Source organism: Pelodiscus sinensis, chromosome 29 (genome assembly GCF_052426305.1).
Source record: "Pelodiscus sinensis isolate ZL-2025 chromosome 29, ASM5242630v1, whole genome shotgun sequence".
NCBI classification, from domain to species: Eukaryota; Metazoa; Chordata; order Testudines; family Trionychidae; genus Pelodiscus; species Pelodiscus sinensis.
Genome location: NC_143080.1, coordinates 2,303,910 through 2,319,674, shown reverse-complemented (window position 1 = coordinate 2,319,674; position 15,765 = coordinate 2,303,910). Strand labels below are relative to the sequence as shown.

The window sequence follows — 15,765 nt, the reverse complement described above, 5'->3', positions numbered from 1 at the left end:
GGTCTGGTTTCAAAGTAGGGCTCCGGGTTCTGATACTGTATGACCTTGGGCAGGTAAGCTGACCTATCCGTGCCTCAGTTTACCCCCTAATCCACCTATCAGAGTAGGAAAAGCCCAGTCAGGGACTCGTGGTCTCTGTGCAATTGTAGTAACAGAATGTGCACATTGATTCATAGCTGGCAAGGCTAGAAGGGACCAGTGCTGTGTATCGCGTATGCCAGAGAACTTCTCCGATAAAATTCCTGGAACAGATCACTTACAAAAACATCCAGTGGTAATTTAAAAATTGTCCATCACAGAAGATCCGCCACAGCCACTGGAAATCATTCCACCAACTAATTAACCTCGGTGTCAAAGTTTACACCTTCTTTCCAGTCTGAATTCGTCTAGCTTCAACTTCCACTCACTAGACTGGGTGAGACCTTTTTCTGGCCAAGTGAGGTCTCGGGCTGGGTTCTTCAAGTGCCCAGCTCCCATGTCGGCAATCAAATAAGAGTGAGACGGTCCAAAGATTGTGTCGTATGGGTATCGCAGCAGGTTTGGAGCACTGCTGAAAATCTGAGCATTGCCAGTCCTTGCAATGTTTGGGGTCTCCCTTACAGCCCCAGCTCCGGAATCATGTGAACAAGGAGGAATTTCCACATTGGTTTAAAAGAGGGAAAAAAAGCATCCGGCATATTGCAGAGAACAGCTTGAGAACGTGGCCCAAGGCTCAAAAGCCAAAGGGTAAATAAAAGAATCCAAAGATTTAGACCTTCCTGGCATGCAGGTACCTAATTCCCTGCTCTACACCAGCCTTTCCTTGTCCCGACAGAATGCCTGATTGCAGTCAGTGGCAAAACGCCTGTGGGAGTTGAAACTGAACCAAACATCCATGCCGGCTGTTGCCTGTGGAGCCTCGGACACAAGGAAAAAATCAGGGAGAAAATAATCTCTGGTTTGTAACAGGAGGGATGACCTCTAGGTCCTGGCATTTCCTGGCAGTTAATGATCGAGGGGCCTAAGGCCCTTAACCCAGGTGGCTGGTAACCGGCAGGAAATGCCCAGCCGGGAGGTCAGCTGTGGCTTGCACCCGCTCTCCCCGCCCAGCTTGGGCTAGGCAGAGCATTAGCATGGGGCTGGCCTAGTCATTGTGCAGGCCTACTGCTCTCAAAACACCCGCCTCCCTCCCGAAAGCAAAGGCAAAAAAAAAGGACAGAAAGCATGACGGGAAAAGTCAAGGGGCACGCATTGTCTGAGCCACCGCAGGACTCGCTGGCCTCCCAAAGGGCCTTTGCCTAGCAGCTGGGTAGCAAAACCCTTGTCCTAGAAAACAGGAGGCAAGCCAAGAGCTGTAAGCGAATCCAGCTAACACTGAGTTATAATATACAGCTCCCACCTTAGTAGGGATACCAGGGACCTTCCTTGCTAGCCAGCACTACTGTATAATACAGTCCCTGCATCTGCCCTGACTTGGAATATGTCTTTCTAACTAAGATTCCCTCCTGACAGTATTAGGGAACCCCCCCCCCCATTCCTGCTGTTTAATGCCAAGGCAATCCTAACATTTTCCCTTTCAGGAAAAGAGTTCCAAGGAGCAACCTCCCCCCCGCCCCCCCATTTCCATCTCAGAATACCTGGCTTTAAATCCCTGGGATGTGACACAAGCCAGCCCATTTGTTTACATCCCCAAAACTTGATTGGTCCCCCCCCCCCACAGCATTATCCATTTCTGCCCAAGGGAAGCTCAGGGCTGGAATTGCAGGGGAGCTGTGAGCGGAGCCCAAATGGCTGAGCTGCGTGGACTGGAAAGGCCAGTGGTAAATCAGAGTTCGATTGTACTGGCAAAGACATACGCGCGGCCCTAAACTTGATTAGCCGAAGGTGCGGGGATGGTGCTGAGCGTGGCCTGGTACTGGATCAGCAGCAAATGCGGTAGAGATTTGGCAAAGCTGCGTAGGCAGAGCATGACTGGAATAGCGGGGAATGTTGCTCCACTCGACGGAGGTGCATGGACAGTGCTGGAGGGGAGGGGGCTATCCCAAGCCTGGAATAACAAGGGTAGTCTAAATTAGAGCGGAGACGCATTCGCAGCCCTGTACGAGGCATAGTTCCCCCCCTCCCCTCCCCTCCACACCATGGAAATGTGACCGGGGCAGTGAGCATGAGGAAATAGATTACAAGCCACAGACCAGTTTCGGTAGAGGCTCTGGGGTTGGATAGGGAAGCTTTGCCTAGCAGTGAGGAGGGTTAGCATGTAGAGGCCACACGAGGGATTGTTCAGCCTCTTGTGCTGTGCATGTTGCCCCCTGCATTTTGATCAGACCCAGCCTTCGGGCAAGGCGGTTGCCTTGGGCCCCGCGAACTCTTTGATGATCTTAGAGGTACAGCATGTCTGCCCATGCCCAGAGGCTGTTAGTTCCTGGCAGACATTTCTGGTGCCCCCCAGGCCCCCAACCCCACCAGGCTCTTGTGCTCTTCCTGCCCTCGTGCATGATGCTTCCTGATGGCCTCCAGGCCTGGTGCTCAGACATGCTGCCCAAGGAGCCGAGGCAGAATCTAGCCGGGGCAAAGCTGTGCTTGAGTGGACGCCTTAGCCTGCCGGCTGGCTGAGCTCCGGTGTTCACCTTGCACAGGGGGCATCGTGGCTCTCATCAGAGGCAGGAAGACTCATTATAAAAACCCACTAAGCAGGCCTTGGGCAATCCATTCTCCTGTCTCAGCATCCTCCTCGCATGGGCGGCAGGGTCACAGCCGGACAGACAAGGAATGGGGCGAGAGAGCAGGAAGGCTGAACCAGAGAGGAGGAGAAGACAGGAGCGACCGAAAGCGAGAATGAAAAAGAGGGGGAGAAAGGGACAGAGAAGAGGAGGGAAACCTAGAATCCTAGAATTGGAAGGGACCTCGAGAGATCTTCAAGTCCAGTCCCCTGCCCTCACGTCAGGACCAAGCACCCTCTGGCCCATCCCTGACAGGCGTCTGTCCAACCTGCTCTTCAGTATCTCCAGGGATGGAGACTCCACCACACCCCTAGGCACTTGATTCCAGTGTTTCACCCCCCTGACGGGTAGGAAGGTTTAGGAATGAGAGGGAAGAGAGAGAAGCAGGAATCCCAGTGCACTGGGTGGGTGCTGCAGTAGACCGTGAACTGCTGCCAGGCTTGGATTTCAGTTTGCCAAGCTCAGGACTGGATACATGCACCGGCTCTAAGTGGCATTTCTGTCAAACCGGCTTCCCAGCGCCCAGGCTGCCCCGTGCGGCTGGGTTTGCTCTCCCGTTTGGCGGCCGTGTCTCTCGAGATCGGAAGCCGTCTCCTGTTGCTGCTTCCCCCTCCCCACCCCCGCCGGCCCCTCCACCCAGGTAGGCGGCCGGTAGAGAGGCCGCGGCAGCAATCACGGCTCTTTCATTGCTTCCCTCTCCCCCTCCCCAGCTTCTGCCCCCCCAGCCCTCCACTAGAATCGCTTCTTCCCCTCCCTTCCTCCAGCGCGGGGCTCTTGGAAGATGCTCCGGATAAGCAGCCAGCCCCTGCGCTGGCCAATCCTTGTCTGAACGATCCATCAAGGGTGACAGCCTCGGGAAAGATGAAAAAGCGCCCAGCTCCCATTAACAGCCCCAGCGCTTCGCAGACCCCCCCCTTCTCTTTTTTGCCCCCCCCCTTCTATCACGGAGACAAAAACAGACTGACAAGATGGGGGCTGGAGCATCAATCAAAGCGACCGGCGGAACCACCTCACCCTGGCACTCATAAATACCTTCCCCTCCCCCATTGGGCACGCCGTCTAATCCCCCCCCCCCCCGGCCTTTCTTTTTTTTTAACGGCGAAACGCCGCCTGTTCTCCCCCCTTTTTGCCCCCCCCCAAATTCCCAGCAGCCCTTGGGAAAGCAGATGTTGGGCTGCGGAAATGGAGCTAGGCCGAGGCTCAAGTGGCCCAGTAGGCCTCGGTTGCCATGACGACTGCCTAGACCGCCTGCTGTCGATGCGCTGCCTTGTCTCGCTGGCTCAGTGATTATCTCCATCTCCGCAGCCCACGCCATACGGCCAGGGCTCCAATCCGATCCCCTCCCCCCGTCCCGGGAATCCCCCCAGGACAGCCCCCGCCCCCCCCAGGTGCCTGCCTTGCAGGCCTGCATATGGAGGCAGCTTTTGGTGCCCCCGCGAGACCTGGCTCTGCCCCCCGGGGGGAGGCAAAGGGGGGAGGCTGGAGAGAAGAAGGAAGGGCGGTTGGGACCGGTGGGGGTTGGAGGGTGCAGATATTTGGGCTGCGGTGGCATCTCGGCTCCCCCGCCCCTACCCCAACCTGCCCATCAGCAATTTGTGCCAATCGATTGAGTAGGGGAGGCGGGTGCTGTGAGCAACGCGGGCTGGCCAGGAACGAAGAGATTTAGGAGCAAGATCAGTGCACGCCGTTGCTGGGATCTAGCTATCCCGTAACCCTCCATGTTCCCGTCCCCCTCCACCCCTTTCCTTTGGCTCCAGTTTGCCAGCACAGCGCCTGAGAAGGGAAAGCAGGCAGTGTGCCTTCCCGAGATCCAGGCTGCCCTAACTTGTGCCACGCTTGGCGTATAATCCTCCCGCCTGGAATAGCGCAGCAGCCTCTTTTGAGACGCAAGGGGAAGATTCAGGAGGTGGGAGACAAGAATCTGCCTGGGTACTGAGGGCTGCTAGCTGAGAGGGAGAGGGGATGTGCTTACTGGGGGGTTGGTCTAGGGTGTATGTGGGTAAACAATGCCTGACTGGGCCCACATTGATGGGTCTAGGGCCTATCTCTCTCTCTCTTGCTATCTCGCACTCTATCACTCTACCCCTACACCCCATCTATCTATCTATCTATCTATCTATCTATCTATCTATCTATCTATCTATCTATCTATCTATCTATCTATCTATCCCCATACACCCCCCATCTATCTATCTATCTATCTATCTATCTATCTATCTATCTATCTGCATTTCTGTAGGCCTAGGGGCAGAGGTGGATTAGAGGTTTGTGGGGCCCTGAGCCAGAGCAAGTGGGGACCCCTCCCCACACCTTCCTTCCCATCCACCCCCACCCTGTGCTCCGGCTAGGGAAATGGAGTTAGGGCTTGCCCTGCCCCATTCCCCCCACCCCCACCCAGCATGCTTGCTGGAGAGTGGGGTTGGGGGATGGGGGTCTCCCCATGGAAGTGGGGCAGTTCCCCACATCCCAACCCTACTCTCTGGCAGAGTGTCAAATGGGCAGAATGGAGCAAGCCCCCATGTCGCAACCCTGGGCACAGAGATGCGGGGGTGCCCATTTTCCAGGCCCCCCCCCCCCAGTTGGCTGGGGTAGCTGGGCACGGGCTCTGTTGGCCCAGTGGCTGATCCGCCACTGCCTAGGGGCCCTACTTACAGACCAGGAGGTCACGGTGTTAGGTGCTGTACAAATAGAGCAAAAAGTCCCAAAGAGCGTAGCATCTAAGACAAGAGCAGCCAGACAGATACAGATAAACAAAGGGGTCAGTGCAAGGAATCGATGAGACAGGTTTGGTCAGCATGACAGGGAGCGGCGTCGCTCCACCAGCAGCCTTCTCCCCACCCAACCCCAAATATTCAAAATCGTATGTCAGACCCCACCCCACCACCACCACAGTCCTGCAAAGTCATGAGCCGTGCTACCAGCCACGGGGGCGCGTAGCTGGAACATAAGAACATCGCGCGGGCGGAAGGCCCCAGGTTCACGGCCCAGAGACAAAACAGCCTCTTTCTCCTCTGAACAGGTGCAGCACAGAGAGTTTTCTCCTTCCCACCCTCCCCATGTGCTTCAATCCGGAGGGACCATCCCGAGAGGTAAGAGTGGAGGTAGCCCAGGGATGGTTAGCCAGCCCTTGGGACCATGACTTCAGTCTTGGGCTGCCCAGCAGTGGGCTCCGAGACCAGCTGCCATCATCCGGCTGGGAGAGGAGCTCTGTTCTCTGCCCTCTTGGCCTCTGCTCTCCGGCTTCCCCTCCCCGGGCCGTCGGTGTGCACCCCGCATGCAGCTAGCTGAGATCCAGAGCTGTCTCTGCTGAGCCAGATCCACGTGGGACCTTTCCAGGGCCCCTCCCTAGTGACACTGCAATGTCCCATCCGCCCCCTCCCCCTGCTTTGGAAGCCGTGTGTTTTGTCAGGCTCCTCCGGGTCCATTGTCTGTAGCTCTGTCACTGTCAGTGTGTCTGTCAGAGGTGAACCATTGACTGGGAGGTCAGGGTAGGGGGTAAAGTGAGTCACGGAGGGTAGGGAGGGGTGGAAACATGCCGCAGGCAGTGAAAGCGTGTGCAATGCAGCCATTGTTCTTGGCTTCCCTCTCCGTGGCTCTTCTCCCTCCTTCCCCTCTTTGTTGCTGGCAGACCCTTTCTGCAGAGCGTTAAGCAGCCTGCCCCGCGTCACCCCTGAGGCCTGTGGTGCCGGGACTCCACAGTAGGCAGGGGGGCTCCCTGCATCGAGTGATTTTTTGCGTGGGAGCAGAGGGGGGAAGGGCTTATGGCTGCCTTGGGGCCCTTTTGCACCAACTTAGCGAGGTCCACGCCCTCATCTGGCTGCACAAGTCTGTGAGGAAGGATGCTCTAGGGGTTCTACCACTAGACAATGGGGGTTCCATTCCATGCTGTGCCACCGACTGCCTGTGTCACCTCAGGCAAGTCACTCGGTACCCAGGTTGTACCGTGGGGGTAACCCCCCACCCGCCCTACCTCCCCGAGGGGATACATACATTGTAGGCTGCACAGTGCTTGATGGGGAGGGGGGCTGCTGATGCACAAGGACACGGTGAAAGCGGAGCGGGACTTGGAACCGACTCCTGGGGCGAACTGGAGTTGTGTTTCTCTCACCAGGACTGCGGGGTTCCTTTGTGGTCCCCACCTGACTAGACAGGTCCTGTCACCTCGGGGTTCCCTTTTGGCCTCTGGTTGCAGGCAGTTGAGTGGGCAGAAGAGGCGGCAGCAGCTGTGAAGCTGTTCCCTTTGCTGCCCTCCGCGTCTTTGCTTACTTGGACTGTCTGGCCTTCTTCCCATGTCAACAGCTAGGCCAGGGGAGACTCACACACCAGCAGCTGCAGTGTGGAGCCTGCAGCATGCCCCAGCCTCCCCCGCCCCAAGCTCACACGGGGCTTGCACGGGTGAGAAAAGCCCCAGTGAGTCAGGAAATGCAAAGGCAGCAAAGCCCTGGAGCTTGCCCTGGAAGGACCAGTCCCATGGTGGCCCAGGGCTGTCCCCTTGCTCTCCAGATGCTCATGTCCTGGGGGTGCAGAAATGCTGCTGGGATTCTTCTCCCCCCTCACACGGGTTTTCTACCTGACACAGACTGATCTGGACTGGGGACAGCCTTCGAGCCGGCGCTGGGAGAAGCTGGGGGCTGGGCATCGTGGGGAATCCAGAGCCGTGGGAGGGGGACAGCTGGATCTATGCAACTGGACTCCACCGTACACCATTCGCATGACTTCCCACCACGCTGCGAAGCCTGTGTCGGCCGGCGGCAGGCCCTCCGTCTGTGCGCCGTTCTCTCTGGGGCCCTGGGGGACATTACATCTGTTGACCCTGCATTGCCATCTACTGGGGACACATGAATCCTTCCTCTGCCCCCCCCCCCCCCCGGCTTTTGTTCTGAAAGAGAAGGGGTGAGCGTCTCCAGCAGATGTCACGGTGTCCCCTCCCCTCCCCCCCGTACTCTGGCCTGTGGAGGCTTTCAGGGCGCTTACGTTGGAGTTGACAGCGCAAAGTAATCCAATCAGACCAGCCCCATCACAAAAGAAGGGACTCGGGAGGGGAAGCAGGAGGAGAGACAGCCTCTGTCAGCATAGGCCAGAGGGGGCTCTGGAGGGGTAGGTACCCAGATAACCCATCTGGGTGTAGGGCAAACGGGACTTGGGGATGCAGCTAGAGCAGCCCAGCCGGGTACCCCAGTAAGCATGCTGGTAAGGCAATGGTTTACATCCCCAGTGGGTACTCAGCCCCTCCTGGTACGGGGCAGGGGGTTCAGGGGTGTGTGAGGGGTACCCAGCTAGCTCCTCCCGGTGTGGGGCAGAGGTAAGGACCAAGTGGTTCTCTTTGGTTGCTCCTGGGGAGCTGGATGAGCTCAGGGGAAGTCACCCCCATTCCCAGCTGCCCAGCCAGGGAGCTGGGGGCCAGAAGGGGGCTGGGTGCAGCCTGATTAGGCCGCTGGACTCCCCCCAGGGAAACTGAGCCCCTGCTGCTCACTCTCCCTCCAGCGGGGGGGCCCAGGTGTCCTCCAAAGGGGCAGGGCTGTGCAGCCAGGCACAGGCAACGCCGTTCATCAATGTCTGGCCATGAGCCAATCAGGCGAGGGCAGCCTCACTGCCACGCAGCCAATCACAAGAGGGCCTGATTTCCTGGCAAGTGGCTATAAAAGTGGGGCAGGGGGGTCAGGACTGATCCTTCTGGCATGGAGACTGAGGCTGGTGGGGTGGGGTGGGGAGGAAGGGGTGGGTGGGGGGATGTGAGGCTGGCGTGGGTGAGACAGACACGCCTCCCCTAAGCCACGCTGCCAAGACAAGAGCCCCCGGTTGCTGCAGGGAAACTAGCTCAGTGGGTCACCAGGCCCCCAGTTGTGCTTCACCCCCCTATGCCAGCCTGTGCACCCCTCTGAATCCCAGAGCCTCCTTGGGGAACCCCCACACTCGCATCCTCCCCACATCAGGGTGGCACTGGGGTTCAAGGAGCTGCGCTGTCATCATATGTGCGGGACATCGTGTGGTCCTGGTGCCCAGGGGACGTGCGGCCGGTGCCCCAGGGGCCTGTGCGGTGTAGGTGGCATTGAGAACTGGGGTGAGGGGTGGAATGGTACCGGAGCTTGAGGGGCTAGAACCACGCTGGGGTTCAGGGGAGGTCTGCAGGGAGGCTGTGCGGTTCAGAGAGCAGAATGGTGCTGGGATACGTCCCTCCAGTGCTACCCTGCCTCTTCCCTGAGCCACAAAGCCCCCCCCCCCAGCCATGTTCCTGCCCTGCAGCCCCTGAACCCGAGCCCTGCCCCAGCTGTGCACCCCGGACCCTGGAGGTGCCCAGCATCCCCTCAACCTGCTTACAATGCAGCTGCCCTGACCCTGCTACTGCGCTTGGCACCCCAGCACCACCCTGCGTCCCCGCTTCAGACCCGAATGCCTGCACTTCCCCCCAGAGCCTCCCAGCTTCCTTAAACGTGGGGAGCAGCTGTGGTGCTGTCTAGGGTGGGCCTGACGGGGAGGGGAGGCTGAACGTGAGACTCCTCCCCAAGGGAAACCATCAGGAGACAATGAGCTGGGGGAAGGTGGGAGACAGATCCTGGGGCCACCGCCCCCGCCTGCTGAGGCTGTTCGGCTGAGCAGCAGCTGCTAGGCACAGCTCATACGTGGGTGGGTGAGAACAGCAAATTGCGCCTTTGGTACCTAGGCGCTGCCCCACGTGCTGGCTCCGGGCTGGGACAAGCCAGCCACATGCCAACGCCTAATGAAGCTGTCTGAGGAGACTGGTGCCAGCAGGAACGGGGCTTGGCTGGCGGCCAGGCCGAGTGACTGGCGCTCACCAATCTGGTTCCATGGAGAATATCAGCGAGGCGGTGGGAGCAGGAGCTCGGAGGCATTCACTCCCACGAGGGAGATTCTCCTGTTCCCTTTCTAATCCCCCCTGGGGCTTTCCAGCCCTCCAACCCACCTCCCCTCGCGTCTCCCCGCAGCTCCTGCTCTCAGAAGCTGCCCAGCCCATTTCTAACCCCGGCTCCCTTCTCCCCCGCCCTGTGCCACCGCTCTCAGACGCGTCTGATTTGACATACCCACGTAGGTTTCCACGCGCCTCCCACCCCGAAGCCCTTCAGAACTTCAGCGCCACCAAAATGCAGCCAGTTCTGGGGTGGGGCTCGCTGACAATCAGACCTCCCAAGAGGAGAGCAAGGGATCTGAACCTCCAAGAATAAGCAATGGGTTGTATACAAGGTTACTGTGTCTACAAATATGCCCCAGGAAGGTTTTTATGGACGCTTGCAATCCTCTGAGCTAGTAGGGCCCGAGGAGAGCTGATACCGACGCGCTGTTGCTGGTGTATGTAGAACAGTCTGCTCGTGACCAGAACTACTTAGCGCGTTGTGTGCGCTTGCAGCATTAAAGCTCTGCCCAGCGCTTTAGGAAAACCGTCTCTAGGAGGGGCATAGCTTGGGAACCTGTCTACACTGGCAAGTTACCGGGCTGAAGTGTTCTCAGCCCCTTGTGCGCAGCAAGTTTCGGCGCAGTCACTTGCCAGCGTACGCAGGTCCCATTTCCAATGCGCTTCCAAGCAGCCAGGGGCTCCTCCCAAGCCAGACATTTCCATGAACGTAGCGTCAAGTTCCCATCCCTTGTCCAGCCAGGACAGGACAATGGCAGACCATTCGACAGGGCTACTCAACACGCGGCCCATGGGCCACATGCAGTCCGCAGCCCTTTTGTTTGTGGTGCAGTTTGGGTTTACACAGGGCTCAACTTGTGGCCCAAATGAAAAAGGAGTCAAAATAACGGTCTTCTGTTGAGATGCGTTTTAGCAGTTCAATTCCTGGACTGGCATTGCTCATTCAAAGTGCTGCCCTTTGGGTGGAACTTGCCAGCTGTCTACACTGGCCGCTTGAATTTCTGGAAAAGCACTGGCGATCTCATGTAAAATCATCAGTGCTTTTCCGGAAATACTATGCTGCTCCTGTTCGGGCAAAAGTCTTTTTCCGAAAGACTTTTGCGCAAAGGGGCCAGTGTAGACAGCATAGTACTGTTTTCCGCAAAAAAGCCCCGATTGTGAAAATGGCGATTGGGACTTTTTTGCGGAAAACAGCATCTAGATTGGCCACGGATGCTTTTCCGCAAAAAGTGCTTTTGCGGAAACGCATCCTGCCAATCTAGATGCGATTTTTCCGAAAATGCTTTTAACGGAAAACTTTTCCGTTAAAAGCATTTTCGGAAAATCATGCCAGTGTAGACGTAACCCTCTAGTCCTGCACTCTCCGGACCTGACCGGTGCCGAACCAGAGAATTTGCTGAACCATGGGAGGTCAATATTGTCTAGCAACATGACCATCATTGCCACTGTTGCTGGACAGTTAGGGGTCAATTAGAGCGAAATAACAGCACAGAGCACTGAAATCCAGGCCTGGTGGCTGTAAACGAACTTTATGGGACTCCAGGAAACTTGATGACATGCGTAAGTGGGCATCCAGCAAATGATCATCATGCCAAACCATGGATGTTGCCGGACCAGAGAGTGCTGGAGGGGAGTGGTTCAACCTCCAGTAGAGAAGTGGATTTTCCTAATCCATACTCCTTGGCTGTGTCTGCATTGGCAGCCTTTTCCGGAAAAGGGATGCTAATGAGACCAGTCGGAATTGCAAATGCCCCGGGGACTTAAATTTTCCCCGTGAAATTTGCATGAACATGGCTGCCGCTTTTTTCCGGCTCGGGGCTTTGCCGGAAAAAAGCGCCAGTCTAGACAGGTATCTTGCGGAAAATAAACACTTTTCCGCAAGATCCCTTATTCCTACTTAAAATCAGGAATAAGAGATCTTCTGGAAAAGGGTTTATTTTCCGCAAGATCCCTGTCTAGACTGGCGCTTTTTTCCGGCAAAGCCCCGAGCCGGAAAAAAGCGGCAGCCATGTTCATGCAAATTTCACGGGGAAAATTTAAATCCCCGGGGCATTTGCAATTCCAACTGGTCTCATTAGCATCCCTTTTCTGGAAAAGGGTGCCAATGTAGACACAGCCTTCTGTTTATTTGTACCCCTGGCAGGGCTCGGCTGTGCAGATTGTGTGTGCCAAGCTGAGCGGATAACCGAGGGCGGGTTCCTCTCCTGGAGGGGTGATGAGCCGGGGGGGATGTCCCTGTGTCTGGGAGCTGAGAACTCAGGGAGGTGATTCAGGAGACGTGTGACTGGGACTGGCTACAGGTGTCAGGGCTCTGAGCCAAAGCAGCGTCACATTAAGACACCCAACATTACAGGCCAGGCAGCGACAGAACCCTTCACGAGCGGAGTGTCCCTGCCCCCCAAGACATCCCAGCACACAGCCTCACTGACACTGGGGCAGAGCCTTCCCTCCGCATCCATACGGCGCCCTGCATCTTTAATGATTGTGCACAGTGCGAAGCAGCCTCCTTAGGTCTGCTCTGAGCGGGCCGCAGACCACGATGCGTCTGCCCAGCAAGGAGAAAGGGCCCTGCTGGGTTTTCAATGTGTGGGGAGCCTGCAGCTCCAAGAGCCACTGCCCTGCCAAGCCCCGGCCCCTTAGGCCACGGGACTCGGGGCTGTGTTTCCACTAGCAGCCCTCTGTCTCGTACAGGGTACGGTCTGCATGGGAGCTGCCCTGCGGGACAGACCCATCTCATGAGGGGTAGCCCCAGGCTTCCTGGGCATTTCAGAGGCAGCTGGAGGGGGATGTGAAGAAAGGGAGAAGGAAAAAAAGGACAAGAGGAGGAAGAAAGGAAAGAAGGAAGGAAGGGAGGGAGGGAGAGAGGGAGGAAGGAAGAGAAGGAGGGAGGGAGGAAGGAAGAGAGGAAGAGAGGGAGGAAGAGAAGGAGGGAGGGAGGAAGGAAGAGAAGGAGGAAGGAAGGGAGGGAGGGAGAGAGGAAGGAAGGAAGAGAGGGAGAGAGGAAGGAAGGGAGGGAGAGAGGAAGGAAGGGAGGGAGGAAAGAAGGGAGAAAAGGAGGGAGAGTCACCACAATTAAAGCCCAGGAGTGGGGAGGAAAGCCCCCCAGGGGAGCAGAAGCTGTACCCCAAGCCCCAGAGCCCTGCTCCAGAGGGGGCTCCTGGAGGGCGGTGTCCCTGTGAGGCGGCAGAAATGCTGGTGTACCTTGGCCACCACGAGGACCAAGCTGATCAGGGAGCCCCCCAGCCTGCTGAGGCTGCACGGTGCCTGCCGCCAGCAAGGTCCAGCCAGACACACAGCTCCTGGGGGGCTTTTCAGAGGGTCTTTCAGCTCCCCCTCGCCCCCAGGCCCTGCGCTGCGTGTGCTGGATTGTTATTGCCGAGTCGCTGGGGAATGCTGGGGATTCTGGCTTGTGATTTTAGGGGCTCCCCCACGTCTGGGCTGGGTTCAGAGGTTTGTTATTGTAGGGTCACCCCGCCCCAGACTGCTTTGTCAGTGAACGTTAGCTCGGGGATGGTGGGCCACCGACACCCCCCCCACCCCCCAGCAGCCCGGTCTGCTGGACACACAGGCTGGACAGCAGGTCCCCTCTCAGGCCTGGGACAGTGGAACAAAGGCCTCAGAATGAAGGGCCAGTGGGGGCAGGAAGAGGGGCTGGGAGGGTGAAATGGGGCTGGGGCTGAGGGGGGACGCAGTGGGGATCAGGCCCAGGACGGTGAGCCCTCTGGAGGGAAGGGGCTGGAGAAAAGGGGGTGCAAGGCTTTGGGTCTGGAGAGCCTGGCAGGCTGGGCTAAGAGACTTGCTAAAGGGACGATGGGGGGGGGGGGGGCCAGGGGTAGGGTGGAGGCTATGAGGCAATGGGTGCAGTTGGAGGGGCCTGGAGGGCTAGTGGGTGGATATGGGGGACCTGGGTGGGGAGGGCTATGGGGCACAGGGTTGAGTTGGGGGGGCCTGGGAGGAGGGCTATGGGGCAGAGGGTGGAGTTATAGGGCAGAAGGTGGAGTTGGGGAGACTGGCGCAGGGGGCTCTGGGGCAGAACGTGAGGCTGTGGGCAGGGGGTTATGGGGCAGAGGGTGAAGTGGGGGGACTGGGGTAGATTACTATGGGGCAGAAAGTGGAGTTGGGGGCTGGGGAAGAAGGCTGTGGGGCAGAGGGAGGAGTTGAATGTCTGGGGCAGGAGGCTATGGGGCAGAGGGAGGAGTGGGGGGCTGGGGAAGAAGGCTATGGGGCAGAGGGAGGAGTTGAATGTCTGGGGCAGGAGGCTATGGGGCAGAGGGAGGAGTGGGGGGCTGGGGAAGAAGGCTATGGGGCAGAGGGAGGAGTTGAATGTCTGGGGCAGGAGGCTATGGGGCAGAGGGAGGAGTGGGGGGCTGGGGAAGAAGGCTATGGGGCAGAGGGAGGAGTTGAATGTCTGGGGCAGGAGGCTATGGGGCAGAGGGAGGAGTGGGGGGCTGGGGAAGAAGGCTATGGGGCAGAGGGAGGAGTTGAATGTCTGGAGCAGGAGGCTATGGGGCAGAGGGAGGAGTGGGGGGCTGGGGAAGAAGGCTATGGGGCAGAGGGAGGAGTTGAATGTCTGGAGCAGGAGGCTATGGGGCAGAGCGTGGAGTTGAATGTCTGGGGCAGGAGGCTATGGGGCAGAGGGTGGAGTTTGGGGGCTGGGGCTGACGTAGGACTGGAGACTGGGAGGGCGGGGCTGTGAAAATGGGGCTTGTTCCCTGAGCGGGGCCATCTCAGTCTGTGCCAGCAGGTGGCGCTGCAGGATCAGTAATGTGGCACCTCGGGGGCGGGGCTAAACGCATCTGTGGGCGGAGCCTCGCGGGGCTAGGGGCGGGATATGACAATGAGCTGTCTCACGCGAGGGAGCGAGGCACAAGAGCCAGTCCCCAGCCCAGGAGTTAGGGACCGTCGCAAAAGCAGGAAACGTGACAGAGAGCCCTGGCTGTACCCGGAGACCTTGAGGGAAGCTCCGCCAGGAGCTCTGCTTGGACCTGGGTGACTCAGGGTAGCATCCGGGGTGCACTGCCCCCCTGAACCTCGGCCAAAATGTTGCTAAATGGGGTGCCCCCTCATGCCCCTCCCTGTTCCTCCAGGTGCCCCCCTGCACTCTCCCCCGCACAGGCACGAGTCGCCTATGCCTGCCCACGTGACAGTGCTGCGGCATTTACTCTTTCCGTCCCTCTGGGCCCGCTGCAAACATGCCTAAGAACAGAAGAGCTGCCAGACTGGGTCAGGCCAATGGTCCATCTCCCCCAGTGTCCTGTCTGCCCACAGCGGCCAGTGCCAGGTGCCCCAGAGGGAGTGAACAGAACAGGGAATCCTCCAGTGATCCCTCCTGTCACCCATTTCCAGCCTCTAAGAAGCAAAATCTAGGGACACCATCCCTACCCATCCTCCATGAATTTATCTAGCTCTTTTTTGAACCCTGTGAAAGGCTTGGCCTTCACATCATCCTCTGGCGAGGAGTTCCGCAGATTGACAGTGTGCTGTGTGAAGAAAAACTTCCTTTAGTTTGTTTTAAGCTGGCTACCTATTGATTTCATTGGATGACTCCTAATTCTTATGTTCTGGGAACAAGTGAGTAACTTTTCCTTACTCACTTTCTCCACTCCAGCCCTTACTCGCTTTCCCCTTTTTTCTAAGCTGAGAAGTCCCAGTCTTTTTAATCCCGCTTCATGTTTCCTGCCTCCACTAACAGGCAAAGACGGGGTCCCCACATGCTTCTCTTTTGATCCGAGCTGCTTCTAATGAAAAATCATCAGCTGCTCCTTTTTCTCAGAGAGAAGCCAGCTGGCCCTACAAGTGCTGTGAGGACACACACCGCACTAGCCGGCTGAAGGCAGACCGGGTGTTTTTTTCGTGTACACCAGGCCGTGAAACAAATCTGCTGTCTCGAAGTAAAATAAATAGTTCAGCACCCTCAAAGCTGCGCGATGAAGCCGCAGGGTGCAGAAGTTCACTGCAAAGATAACAAAGGCAGGCGACCGCCGGCACCATCGAAGGAAAAACATTTCACAAAAATAGACGCGTCCCAGGCTGACGCTGCGGCTATGTCTGGAGCGATTTTAATGGATGAGTTATAAACCCCTCTACAGTCAAGCCTTGTAATGGAAAAAGTGACACAGCCTGAATTCTGTGCGGTGCAGTGGTAGGAGCAGACCGGCACCCACCGGCAATACAGACAGGAGAGACCAAGGGGAAAAA

The 15,765-nt window shown here is 57.7% G+C and overlaps 1 long non-coding RNA gene across 1 annotated transcript; it reads left to right on the top strand.

The window, feature by feature from the left end:
• The first annotated feature begins 3,953 nt into the window (after positions 1 to 3,953).
• LOC112545359 (uncharacterized) lies at positions 3,954 to 15,433 on the top strand. The gene is made up of 3 exons (XR_003088824.3): positions 3,954 to 4,605; positions 5,719 to 5,788; positions 15,260 to 15,433. It is a non-coding gene; the product is annotated as an uncharacterized LOC112545359 (long non-coding RNA).
• Positions 15,434 to 15,765: the final 332 nt, after the last annotated feature.